Source organism: Chenopodium album, chromosome 5 (genome assembly GCF_948465745.1).
Source record: "Chenopodium album chromosome 5, dcCheAlbu1.1, whole genome shotgun sequence".
Classification (NCBI taxonomy): Eukaryota; Viridiplantae; Streptophyta; class Magnoliopsida; order Caryophyllales; family Amaranthaceae; genus Chenopodium; species Chenopodium album.
This window is the reverse complement of record NC_137838.1, coordinates 72,450,023-72,464,944: the sequence shown is the minus strand read 5'-3', so window position 1 is coordinate 72,464,944 and position 14,922 is coordinate 72,450,023. Positions and strand designations below refer to the sequence as shown.

The 14,922-nt window shown below is 31.1% G+C and overlaps 1 pseudogene; it reads right to left on the bottom strand.

Moving 5' to 3' along the window:
• Positions 1-11,082: 11,082 nt before the first annotated feature.
• LOC145633116 (anthranilate N-benzoyltransferase protein 1 pseudogene) lies at positions 11,083-11,736 on the bottom strand (annotated as a pseudogene).
• Between the last annotated feature and the right edge of the window lie 3,186 nt (positions 11,737-14,922).

Here is a 14,922-nt window from a genome sequence, read left to right as displayed (position 1 = left end):
AATCTTATCTTAACTAAGCTTATAAAATTTAAAATATTTGAAATTATGATGTACATTTTGGAATTACTAAGGTAATTTAAACTTATTGTTGAAGTATATCTTATCACATAATACATGTAAGTGTCATACATTGATAAAAGTTGAGAGTTCAAAACACTTTATAAAGCTAAGAAATTACTTTTTTTAATTGCCATATGATTATAGGATGTAACTTTTTTTAAATTTGTAATTTGGATTCTCTCTTAGTTAGTGGGTGTGGCCCAAACTTGTATTTTGGGCCAAATTGAATTTGATCATGTGATAGTTAAGCCGAAAAGACCTACCATGTTGTTTTTTTTTGGTTCAAAAAAGACCTACTATGTGATATAACTGTACTAGCATCTTTGCTGTCTAGCCTTAAAAGACATTGTTGAGAATTCATTTTTAAAAAGTAAAGCTACATTATTGGTAATATTATTATTTTGTCCTACACCAATTTTGTTAAATTTTCTGTTCAACTTAAAAAGTAAAACCACACACCAAAATCTTTGCTGCCCTACCATTTTTGTCGCTGATTGATCAAACTGTTTACTTCTTGAAATGCAACTAGTCTTTTGACCTGTACAATGCACGGATTATTCATAAAACAATTGCATTGAAAGATGAATTATGAAATATCAATAACCCACACACTATGGTCATAATGTGTGATAACAATATGATTAAAGAAATTTAATTTTTGGAATTGTAATTGAAAATGGGGATTAAATAAGGGAGGGGTTAAAATTAAAGAGAGAAAAGGGTGGAGGGGTTAAAATTAAAGAGAGAAAAGCAAAAGGTTGAATTGAAGAGGGGAGATGAAGATAAAATGTACATGGAAAAATTAAAGAAATATAGTGTAATAAAAAATTAATTAATGATGTAAGAATACATGTGGCATTTGGATTAGAGAAAAAGATATTGAAGTGTAATATGATAGAGACATGTGTTTTCCTTGGTTATAGTTTTTAAATACTAAGTATAGAGTATAGATATGTAAATCATCAATAATCATCAATCAATCAATTAACCTATACTAAAAGCGAACCTAAAGTGACACTTGTCATGATGTCATTAAAAAATTTCCCGCCTTTTTTTTTTCTTTATTTATTGCCAAATTTGAATGACTTCCAATTTTTAACCTACAATTATACTTATTTCCATTTTGACAACACATTTAATCCAATCATACTCAATTAATTTTTTTATTATTATTTTTGTAATATATATTTTATATACTAGGAATCTTTTAGTTACAAATATAGTAACATAGATTAAAATTAAGGTATTGAAATACTTCGTATATCATTATCCAAGATTATTATAATATTATCAATTTTTTTCCTCCAACTTAAAATTTATTTTAATTAAAAATAGAAAAAAATATTTTGATAGCATACTTTGTATAAATCTTAAAATTATGCATAATGTTTGTAAGAACAACCAAACAAAATTATTTTATTATATTATACTGCTCCGTTTTTTTATATGTTATAGTTGGATTTGCACATTTGTCGAGACATAACTTTAATCATCAATATCCTTAAGTATTATTTTGTTACAAATATTTTTTTAACATCATTCTGTATTATTTTTGTTATAAAGTTTAATTATTACCGTGCATAACACGGGAGTTAACCTAGTATATACTAAAAGACACACCAGCAATGACACGTGTCATCGCCTGATGTGTTCTAAAAAATATACTATATATATATATTTTGGATCTTCTTTTTAATAAAGTTTAAATGAGGTAAAAAAAAAGTTATAAAAAACGTAAGTAACTTTAATTGCAAAAAAATTAATTATCATCTAGAAATTTAATTATAGAAAGAATAAATAAACAATTTTTTTAGGAAAAAAAATATCATATAGATTATCAACATAAGATTTTCATTACTTATTTTTGTCAAACAACTTATCTTGATAATCAATATCTATATATGTAAAAATATCAATAATTAACTATATAACTTATTGATTGATAACTATTAATTATTATATAATGTATGTATATATATAATACCAAAATATAATTTAAAATACATTGATATTTGAATTAGAGTTGATAGTAGGAGAAGTTGAATAAGAAATAAGATGTTATTGGAATAATGATTAGAATAATATTATTTTAGGTTGGATGGTTTTGAATGAAATAATAGGGTGATCTTACTTATGTGCACAAAGAAAATTTATTCACAGGGTTAGTACATAGCTTTAAAATTTTTCATTTAGTTAATAAGAAAAATAACACTATTACATTACCACATATATAGAAATACAAAAAATAATCATATGCTCAACTGTTTAACTTTAAATTACATATTTAGCTAATCGGTTTTTTCATGAATATATTTCATTTTAATAAATATTTCAATAATTTAGTTCATACTTTTTTTTACAATAATACTGAAATTAACCGTGCATGGCACGGGACCTAATCTAGTTAAAAAGTATTTCACACTTTGATGTTAGCTTTCGGTGTTCGTAATACCAAATAATTTGCTGGGATAAACACACTTCAATAACAATTGGGAGAGGATTGAAACCTAACCATCTAAAACTGATTTCAAATCCGAATTAGCCTGAAGGATGAATAGGGTGGAACATAATAATAATAATAATAATAATAATAATAATAATAATAATAATAATAATAATAATAATAATAATAATTTGTTGAGATAAACACACTTCCTTCTTAATTATAAATAAATATATTCAAGATTGTTTACTTACGAATAAATTTTTTTGATTAAAGTTCCAAAAAATTTAATCATCATATATTTCCATTAATCTTTTTTAAAAAAAGGGTAATGTTATATGTAGCCCTAAAGGCTATATATAAGCATTAATTATATTCTTGAAAATTGTATAAAATTAGGAATTTATGACAAAAACACACGTAAATCAGTGTTATTAGTGTTTATATTTTGATGATTTCTTAACTTTTTACGATTTTCAAGCATAAATTTAATGCTTATATGTAGCCCTAAGGGCTATGTATAACATTTTTCCTAAAAAAAAATAGTAATATAGTCATGTATAAATTTATACAAAGTATATGTGTTATACTTAAGATAATCGTGCCTATCTTGCTCTATTAAATCCTTAATTTAAATCTTGGACAACTTTCAATGATATCTAATAAATGTCATTTTCCCCTTTTCTTAATTCTATTAAGGTGACATTCATGGAAACTGCTAGGGAGTGCATGTTTAAACTTTTACGCTTTGTTTGGATAGCAAAGAAGGAAGGAAAAGAAGGGGAGGGAAAATGGAGGAAGGGAAGGGAAAAGAAAGGGAGGGGGAGGTGAGCTCCATTTTCCCTCCAAATCTCTCCAATTTTGGAGAGATTATGGTTATTATAGAGAAAGGGAAAATGGATCCCTCCCTCTCCTTCCTCTTCCTTCCCCCAATCTTTTACCCAAACAAGAGATTTTGTCCCCCTCCATTTCTCTTCTCTTCTTTTCCTTCTATTTCTTCCTATCCAAACAAAGTGTTAGTGATCAAATTAATTCCTTGAAGTTAGAAGCAACATCTCATTCCCAAGAAGAACAAAGCTACAGTACAAGCTAAGTTTATACGAGGTGCTAGCCGGACATCTATATGGCGATGTGCATGAAAGCCGCGCAACATAGCAAGTGATCAATACGTGCGTGAAGCTCTACATACCAACCGATGGACGCTCAAGACGGGCAGATCCAACACTACCACAAGGGTATTATGGCAATGTTCTATTCTTTACAACATTTACCGCGAGAGCTTGTGACAGAATTTCAAAACCAGTATGGTATGGGGTCAGTGTTGTGCACGACGCACTAAAAAGAGTGGAGGATGCCCCACTTTCTCATAGTGGACTAATATGACATTTCGTAAATAAATCAAGAACTTTATTCAACTTTATTCAATTGTAGAGCCCACAATAATGAAAAGGTTGTTGATTTATTCATAAAAATGCCCCCATATAAAATAAATTTCGTTTCTCACTATGAGAAACAGGGAATTTCCCAAAACAGTGGCAAACATGGAGTACTTGAGATCAGCAATCGATTACCTTGAATCACAACCCGAGCTAACAACGTGTGCTCGACGGGCTCAAACCGTTACATGTCCAAATCTTTCGATTAACTCTTGGGGTCGATTGCCCTTATATTGTACGGGATAATACCGATAGAAATGTAAATAGGCCGAAAGTTAAAATCTTGCCTATGCCTATTTAGCCGAACTCGATAAACCTTAACGGCTTTCCTCTCGGCCACGTGGAGAGCTGCTCCCGGCCCGTGGAGAGCTGCTCCCGGCCACGTTGGCACCTGCTACGTTCAAAGTTGGTTTGCCACCTAACATCACAAGGTGGCACCAGCTTGGTTTTTCCCTATATATACCCAGGTGCATTCTCACAACAGGGGGACGATAAAAAAAAAATATCTCTCTCTCTCTAAACACCTTCTCTCTTTTCATTCTTGCTTCCACGGATTACTGACTTTAGCATCGGAGTGGTTATTCCCGGATAACCTCCCCCGGGCTAGTTAATCTGTGCTGACTGTGCAGGTAGCGAATTGGACGGTAAACCTTTACCAACCCCAGGACATCACGGTATCGGAGTTCATCCGAAACATATATGAAGCTGATTTTGGTTGGGGAAAGCCCAAATTTGTTGGTCGTGGAGGTATTAGATTTGAAGAATAGAAGGGGAAGCATATTTTGTTCCACGTCCAAATAAGGATCGTAGCTTATCATTAAACATTAAGCTTTTTACCATTCACATGCAATTATTTAAGAAATATTTGTATGACTAATTAAAGTCTTCAAACCTGAAAATTTTACCGTAGTCGTTTGAAATATAACTACTATAATGTTTTAATGATTATATAGTTTGACATAATTTTTTCAATTAATTAATTATATTATTTTATCATTAGTATTAAATAGTACTTATCAATTATCAAATTTTTAGTTTCATTTATGTAATAATTATTTTTATTTTAATAGTTTCTCAAAAAATATTTATTTTATATTATATAAAAATTTTCAAAATTTATTTTTACATTATAGATATCATAAGATTAACAGTGGCCATTTTATAACGTGAAAAAATAAACCGATCATATTATATCATTAAATAATACGGTAGTCACTACTAAAACAATCAAAAAGTAGATAATGTTGTGTTAATAAGAGTTTGTTCTATTCACCTTGAGAGAATGATGGAATGACTTTGTATTGCTTGTTTGTTATTCATCGTAAAGTATTTATACAAAATCTACGCTTATAAGATAGGAAATAATCTTCCTAAAAGATATACCATAATCCTAATGATATATTCACTAAATATTATGTTAACATAAATATAACTAAATATATTATTCTCATAATAAAATATATACGGAAAATATATGACACAAATTTTTCGGTATCTCATATATATAACATTATTTTATTTACATAGGCCCTGTTCTCTTCACCTTAATTTTGCTGAAATGAAATTATTTTTACTTAAATGAAATTATTTTTGCTGAACTTAAATTATTTTTACTTAAATTAAATTTATTTTACTGAACTGAAATTATTTTTGCTGAACTGAAATTATTTTTACTGATTTTTTTATTATAATTCTTCTTTAAGAAAAATGAATTTTACTGAACTGGACTTATTTTTACTGAACTGAAATTATTTTTACTGAACTAAAACTAATTTTACTGAACTGGACTTATTTTTACTGAACTGGAATTATTTTTACTTAATATTATTTTGTAAAGATGAATAGAACAGGGCCATAGTTATATAAATACATCAGTTTGAAACAACGAAAAAATTGCACTCAAAATGAATATAAGAATAATACTAAAGTAAAAATATTCCAAAAATTTGGTGATAAAAGTAAAAGTAGCTTACAAAATTACAAGTCATACAAATAGTTTTTCAAATTAGACATATGAGCAGTAAAAAGATTAATGTCCAATAAAAAACTATCATCCCTATTAGGATTTGGAAGCAAGTAGGTATAGCTCTCACTTTTGAGTGCAACATAACCTACAAACAATGGCTTACCCCATCCAAAATCTGCTTCATGTAATGGTAACCTACCAAAAGAATTCATCAAAAGGTTTGGACATGTGATAGCCTTACCCTCACGAAAAGGAGCCATTACATCTGGTTGGGATTCTAGGTAATCAATGGAAGATCTCCAATACTCCGAATCTTCCATTCTTTTTAGTGCTTCGTGAACCATTTTGGCTACATACCACAATGGTTTACAAATGACTTCTTCTGCTTTAGCAATGCATACCGTCTTCATGATTACATTTCCGAAGTACCCTTCTGGTATGGTTGGATCCTTTAGCCTTGAACGTCCTTCAGTTACGAGATAGAGCTTCACGCATTGATCACCGGTTAAGCCACGAGCCTTACAAGTGCTCTGCCACACATGCCCGGTTAACACTTCAAATGTGCTTGCTTTGTAGCTTTCTATTTCAGGGGATATTGCTTGTACTTTTAATGCATCAATTTGATGTTTAGTGAATTTAAAGAGACCGTCAGTTGTAGCAGCGATTTCACCTGTGATATAGTCATATAGATAGTAGCATTCGAATTCTATACACGTGGGATTTTTTTGAATTCGTCTCAATAAGTATTATCATAATATACAACTTTTATAATTTTTACTTATAGAGAATTAAAGTTATTGATCATTAAAATTGTGCATTGGTAAATGTGATAAAAGAAACAAGTCAAGTAAAATAGATTAGAGGAAGTATAAAGAAAAGAAAGTTTAAGTGGTTGACTTTGTGAGAAAAGTCCTTATATAAATTTTATCTCATTTAGGTTGTAACGAGGGATCTTTGACCAATTTCCGACAATTGACTTTATTTTCCGGCCATTAAAGATCGCGCGACTTTAAAAATAAACTCTCTCTCTTTTTTTTTGTCTTTCTCTCCTTTTTCCCTCCAATTCCAACTTACCCTTTAATTTTTTCCCTCCTTATTTCTGCTTCAACTCAAGCTACTTCATGAAAACTAGGGATCCCAAATTAGAGAGGAAGGAGAAATAAGGGGGGAGGGGGGAGAGCTGAGGGGAGTAATTAGGGTCAATTGGAATTGGAGGACAAAGAGGAAAGAAGGAGAAAAAAAACAAAAAAAAAAAAAAATCGGAAAATAAAAGTTTATTGTCGGAATCTGGTCAAAGTAACATCTCTCCTAACAATCTACATGAAATATAAGGATTTTTTTGCCACATTTTTAATACAACAACCTTATTCATAAAACCGACCACTTAAAATAACCTTTCTGATAAATATTCCATAAAGAAAACAAACAAATAACTGGATTACCTGATGATAAACCTTTGGGGGGTAAGGGTGGCGAGGGAGGCTCGAACTGTATGTGGTTGTGTTGAGTATCTCTGTAAAATACCTTCTGTGCAAGATATTTATTCTGCTGACTAGGCAAGTTAGTTAGGCCTTTTCCAATTCAACACAGAACTAGGAAGAAGATTAATCAAATAGGTGGCAGCTAGTAAACACTCACCCCAAAACTTCAATGGCAAACTAGCATGTATTCTTAAAGTTCTTGCAGTTTCTAATAAATGCTTATGTTTGCGTTCTACCCTTCCATTCTGCTGTGGATTGCCAGGGATACTTTTTTGATGAACAATGCCTTTCATAACAAACAACTGAGTACAAGCATCTTGAATAATCTCTGTCCCATTATCACTCCTAAGAGACTTAACTTTAACTCCAAACTGATTCTCAACATACTCTAGAAAACCAGCTAAAATACCACACACTTGTATTTTATCATGAAGAAGATAAGTCCAAGTCAATCTAGTGTGATCATCAAGAACAGTAAGGAAATATGTAGCCCCAGACAATGATGGTCTTCTATATTTACCCCAAAGATCCACATGAACCAATTCAAAAGGAGCAGAAGCAATAGAAACAGAAGCAGGATAAGGCAACTTATGATGTTTTCCCATTACACAAGCTTCACATGTAAAATCACAGTTATGTCCATTATTATTACCAAGAATAGAATCTATTACATGCTTTAATTTGCTGGCAGAAATATGTCCTAGTCTAGCATGAACAAGGCTAACACTAGGTTTTACAGTAGAAGTAATAGTGTTATGAACAAGAGAATTAACACTATTATTATTTGCAGAAGATAAAAGAGAAGAAACAGAACTGAATCTGTACAGACCAGACTCTCTAGTCCCAACAGCCTTGATTTTATTAGTGGCAAGGTCCTGAAAGAAACAGGAATTTTTCTCAAAATGGGCACACAAAAAATTATGGTCAAGCAATTTACCAACAGGCAACAAATTATGCTTGAAATCAGGGACAAACAAAACATTTTTCAAAGTAATTTGTGGTGTTAAGCATATACTGCCAGCATAAAGCACAAATTTAATAGTTCCATCTGGTAAACCAACTTTAACTGGATTTTTAAGCAACTCATAAGATGCAAATAACTCCAAATTACTAGTCATATGATCAGTGGCACCAGTGTCTATAATCCAACAAGTTTTATCAAAATTATTAACCAATGCATCAACATTAGTAGCAACAGTGATACCTGCAAAATTCACTTCAGAAGAAAGAGGATTGTCCAGCTGAGAATTGGTCTGAACAAACTTCATGAACTCATTATATAACTTGGATGCATTAGCAGCAGTTGAAAAATCAGCTGTAGAACCAGGACCAGAACCTTTGCTATATTCAGCATAGTCAGGTCCCTTACCAAGAATTCCAGTATCACCAGACACATTTGCAGCCATCTTTGCACCTCCTTTTGCTTTCAATGCAGTATACCACTCAGGAACCCCATACAATTTGAAACACTAATCCATAGAATGACCTCTTTTCTTGCAGTGATCACATACAATGTCATGCTTAATTCTCTTAAAATTGTCCTTTCTCTGATGAAAAACTGGTTTAGGAAACAACTTAGGTTGAACAGAATGAATAATACTAGTATTCATAGCACTCAGTTCAACAGATGCAGTAGAAAGATTGAGCTTATTTTGTTGCTTAATTTTTTGCAATGTATGATATGCCTTATTAATAGTAGGCAAAGGATCAGAACTCAGCAAGTTAGTAGTCACCTGATCATAACTCTTATTGAGTCCTGATAACAACTGCATCAGCTTCCTTCTCTGATCCATGTCGAAAACTTTCTTCAGAATACCACAGCTGCAATTCTTCAAAGCTCCACATGAACAATCTGAAAAACCTTCCAAAACTTGCAACTCATCCCAAGATCTCTTCAGGCGTCCATAGTACTCAGCAATACTATCATTATTCTGAGCAGCAGAACTCAGATTTTGATGCAGCTCAAACAATTGAGGAGCATTACTATGACCAAATCTCTCAACAATTTCAAACCATAATTCAGCAGAAGAGTTAACAAACATGAAACTCTCAGCTAAATTCTTATCCATGGAATTCAAAATCCATGACATAACCATGTAATCGTTACGCAACCACTTCTGATAATCAGCATGATCAACAGTTGGAGAAGGAAGAGTACCATCCACAAACTGTAATTTGTTCCTCGTAATCAAAGCCATTCTTACATTACGACTCCAATTCACAAAATTAGAGCCATTAAGAACACGTACTATTTCCAAGCTGCATCCCAGGATGATCGCCATTAGCAAGGTAATAAGGATCATTGAAATTAACACCATTGGAGACCGAATGAAAAGAAACTTCAGGCGCCATTAATGAAGAAAGCAAAGCTTAATGAAATTCAAGAATCAAAGAGGAAGATACTAGAAAATTGTGAAAATCTCAATCGCAAATCGCAATCGAAGAAAAACAAATTCAATTGAAAAACAATTGAATCAAAATCCGTTCAATTAATCAAACGAATTAACAGAAAATCAACAAACAATTCTCCAGGAATTGCTTTTACAATCAAGGATCTTGGTAGTCTCAAGTATTTTTTGAGTATTGAAGTTTCTAGATCCAAATCTGGTATTTTGCTGAATCAGAGAAAATATATACTTGATTTGTTAAAGGATGCTCACATGGAAGATTGTAATCCAGCAAATTTTCCTTTGCCTAAAGGTTTGAGGTTGAGTTTGGATGAAGGGACTATTCTAGATGATCCTGAGAAGTACAGGAAGATTATAGGGAAGCTACTGTACTTAAATCTTACTAGGCCTGATATTAGTTATGCAGTTCAGCAATTGAGTCAATATCTGCATAATCCTAGAGATCAACATTTTTCAGCTGCTGTTCATGTTCTCAGATATCTTAAGGGTACCCTGCATTATGGATTGTTCTACCCTGCAGATTCTGATTTGAAGGTCTCGGCATATAGTGATGCTGACTGGGGGACATGTGTTGATTCAGGCAAATCTTTATCAGGCTATTGTGTCTTCCTTGGGAATGCCTTGGTGTCTTGGAAGACAAAGAAACAGAAAACAGTCTCTAAGAGTTCTACAGAATCAGAATATAATAGTATGAGCTATACTGCAAATGAAGTAATTTGGCTTGAAAGATTACTTTATGATCTGGGTTTTTCTATTGAGACACCTATTTCATTGTTTTGTGACAATATTTCTGCAATGCATATTGCAGAAAATCCTTGTTTTCATGAGAAAACAAAACATTTGAGGTCTAAGTCTCAGAAATTGAATGTGCATTTCATCAGAGAACAGGTTCAATCTGGGTTCATAAATCTTGTTCATGTTCAATCTGCTTTGCAATTGGCTGACTTGATGACAAAACCTTTGGGTTCTGATCAGCACAGGTTTCTTTGTTCGAAAATTGGTATTGATTGGATCTTTGGAGCTCCATCTTGAGGGGGGGATGTTGAGTATCTCTGTAAAATATCTTCTGTGCAAGATATTTATTCTGCTGACTAGGCAAGTTAGTTAGGCCTTTTCCGTATTTTTAGGAAGTTTGTTAGAAATCTGTTTTGGTAATTGTAGGTATTTAAAGGCTGTAATATTCAATAATCATTTGAGAATCATATTTCAATCAAATACTAATTTCTTACAGAACTTCTCTCTCTCTCTCTCTATTTCTTCTTCTTCTTCTTCTTCTTCTTCTGTAATTTCAGATAATTCTGGAATTTCTCAGGTTGAACTTGATCTGAGGTGGCTCACGAGGGCTCAAGTAGACAGACCTTTCATGAACAGGCAAAACCGCAAGGTTATCTCCTCGGGCGAGCGTCGCCCATGAGTTAAAGAAGTAAGTGTGCCCTATTCCATCAGCAACAAAATGATGTGTAACATAGGCAAGACATACAACACCGCATTTAAAGCGAGTGAGTCGTGTTAATAACAGCGGGAATGACGAGAGCCCACCCGTGTAGTCACATGTAGGCAACACCAACTCACGAAGTTCCGGGTTGGGCTTAATAAACTCTCCGTAATGAGCAAGCGGATATGCTGCTTCGGCCTCTTCGAATAACACTCCTGCACCATTGCAATCGATCTCGATTCGACCACTCTTCTCATTCTTAATTAACCGGCCTGCTACCGGATAGAATGGTACTAGTATTTCGCTTAGAGACTCTTTTATAACATTTGTGTCTAATAACAGTTTTGAGTTGGTGTTATTATTATTGTGGGTGGGAGTATAAATGTATATGACAGGAACATGAGCATGAGTTGAGGCTACAAAGTCAAGGTGTGAGAGCCAAAGACGATGCTTTCGAGTCGGTTCCGATGGCCGGATTAGAATGGATTCTTTCACGGTGAGGCTCATTATTTGTGATGGGAGGAGTAGACAGTAGAGAGTGGTATGTAGGTGATGCTTCATGCATGGGTCTCTTCCACTTATATAGAAATTAGTGACTACGATATGTAGGATTTCATTAGGTTACAACAACCTTTCAATTAATGATGTACAATCCCAGACGAATTTCGTTTTTTTTTTTTTTTTTTTTTTTTTTTTTTTTTTGAAACATCCCATACGAATTTTTCATTGGCTGATTTTGATTTATTTATTTAATATAAAATTAATATTCAATCATTAATCTAATTTTTAAAATTCATTTATTAATTTTGAAAGATTTCTTGTTTAATAATTTTCAAAATCCACTTTTAATTATTACTAAAATTAAAGAAATAATTTATAACATAATCATAAAAATATAAATAAAATAAAATAAATTTTAGAAATATGACAAAAAAGCATTTATAATTAATTTTGACATTAAAAAAATAATTTAAATCAATCAGACAGTTTTGACGTATGAACTACTATTTAATTAATAGAAAGAAATGTGAGTAGTGGTAGAAATTAATGATCATAATCTAATTTGTGGTGCAGGGATGATATATCCATCATATCATATAGAGACATATCGAGATATATTTATTTATAGTAAATCATAAGTTTAACAAATTCATACTCTATTCCCTAAAAATATATATATATTTTTTTGAAACATCCCATACGAATTTCTCATTGGCTGATTTTGATTTATTTATTTAATATAAAATTAATATTCAATCATTAATCTAATTTTTAAAATTCATTTATTAATTTTGAAAGATTTCTTGTTTAATAATTTTCAAAATTCACTTTTTATTATTACTAAAATTAAAGAAATAATTCATAACATAATCATAAGAATATAAATAAAATAAAAATACATTTTAGAAATATGATAAAAAAAACATTTATAATTAATTTTGACATTAAAAAAATAAATAAAATCAATCAGACAGTTTTGACGTACGGACTACTATTTAATTAATAGAAATAAATGTGAGTAGTGGTAGAAATTAATGATCAGAATCTAATTTGTGGTGCGGGGATGATATAGCCATCATATCATATAGAGACATATCGAGATATATTTATTTATAGTAAATCATAAGTTTAACAAATTCATACTTTATTCCCTAAAAATAAAAAATAAAAAAATTATACTCTATTCCCATGGGTATACCGTTTACATAGTCTAAATTTCATCATAATCAAGCATTCGGTATTATAATAATTCTATAATGTCATTCTTTAAAAATGACACCATAAAATGCTGATAGGGCGAAATCTAATTGGCTTGTATTTAGAATTTTTATTATTTTCCTTTTGAATTATTTTTAATGTTCATAATGTATTAAAATTGTATTTATATCATGTATTCTTTTTTAATACATCAATTTTTTTTAAAAAAAATACATAATTATAAATTATGAAAATTTATTTTTATACTGTTAATTAATTATAATAATAATACTTATAATTAAAATACAATTATTTACACAAAAAAAAATCACACAAAATTAACACTATTCCACATCAATGTTTTTCATTAATCCACTCATTTCCAAACATTGTTAACGTATTATCATACCTGAAACCTTCCTAAAATTGACAAAAATTGATCCTAAAACCGTTGCCAAACTATCCAAGAACTGCCACGCCGGAATGCCTATGCTGTCGCATGAAAACAGTCGCATGAACCCTTGTAAATTTGCCTAAAACTCGCCAGGAACACACCCCAAAACTGCACCAAAAATCGAATAAACCGCTAGGAAAGGCGCCGGTAAACGCATCAAAACTGCTCCAAAAACGCATCCAAAATACGCATGTAACCTCCTAAAAACTGGCCAGAACCTTAAGCTGCTGCCATGAACCCTTCACAACCTATGTGCGCCGAAAAGTCGCCGGGTTATGCACCCTTATTGCTACACCCTAATTGCCTATAAATTTATAATTACACGGGAGAAACATACAACCTGATTTTTACATAATTAGAACTAAAGAAGCATATTTGAAAACCCAAAAAAACCCGATTCTTGGATAACTTGTTGGTCGGAATTTCGATTTGAGTTCCGACTGAGTACAAGATTTTGGGGCCGATGATGATGAACAATCTAGAACGATGATGAATATTTTATTTTCTAAATTTTGATTATATAATTTAATTTTATGGATGATTTTAAAAATTAAAAATAGATTTTTAAATACTATAATTATGTAATCTTAACAAAAAATACATGTATTTCCAATTAAACATATATGTATAATACATTTTAACTTTTAAAAATAAAGAAAAAATTGACCAATCATAACATGCCACATCAGCATGTTATGGTGTCCTTTTTTGAAGAATGACATAGTAGACTAATCGTGTAGCTTTACTAGTTGGTTTTTGTGCATTAAGGCTACACTAAATAGGAAGGACCACGTGTTCGATCCTATGCAACAACAAATGAAGGGGGGCTGAAAACTAACCACTCAAAACTGAGCCTCTAATCCGAATTAGCATAAAAGATGAACTAGGTAGAATAAAAAAAATATAAAAAAAAAATAATAATAAAAAAAAAGCTAATGGGGTACTGGTGTTCTAGTGCCCCTAGACTTCTTATGTATTGCTACTTCTTTTGATCCCGCTCATGGGTGAAAATTATATAGTAATCGTTTGAAATATGACTACCATAATCAATTAATAATTCAATATTAATATAATACTAAAATAGATGCCAATAATGATACATGTCACTTCTTGGTGCTATTTTTTCCCCCTCCAAAACTCCCCCTCTCCTATTAGCAAAAAAATCTTTTATTTTTAAAATATTTGTATAATGCAACTATAATAATATTATTCCAAATCTTATACTGTATATTATCTTCATATAAAATGTGTTCGTTTTTATTTCGTGTTTATAATTCTTCCACACACATTACCAAAAATATTATTCCAATTTTTTTTTTAACTAAAGAAAAATTGAGCCACTAGTTCAAGTACAATATACTATCATTATGGCGCTGAATATCTTAAAGGAGTATTATTGAATTTATCGAAAAAGTAAAAATTAAATTGATTCATATAATTGATTTTTAAGAAATTACTTTAAAACATTACTTTATTTTTTTTTTCAAAAATCTTTAATATTTTATTTCTTAGACTAATGGAGTATTAGATATGACTATCTA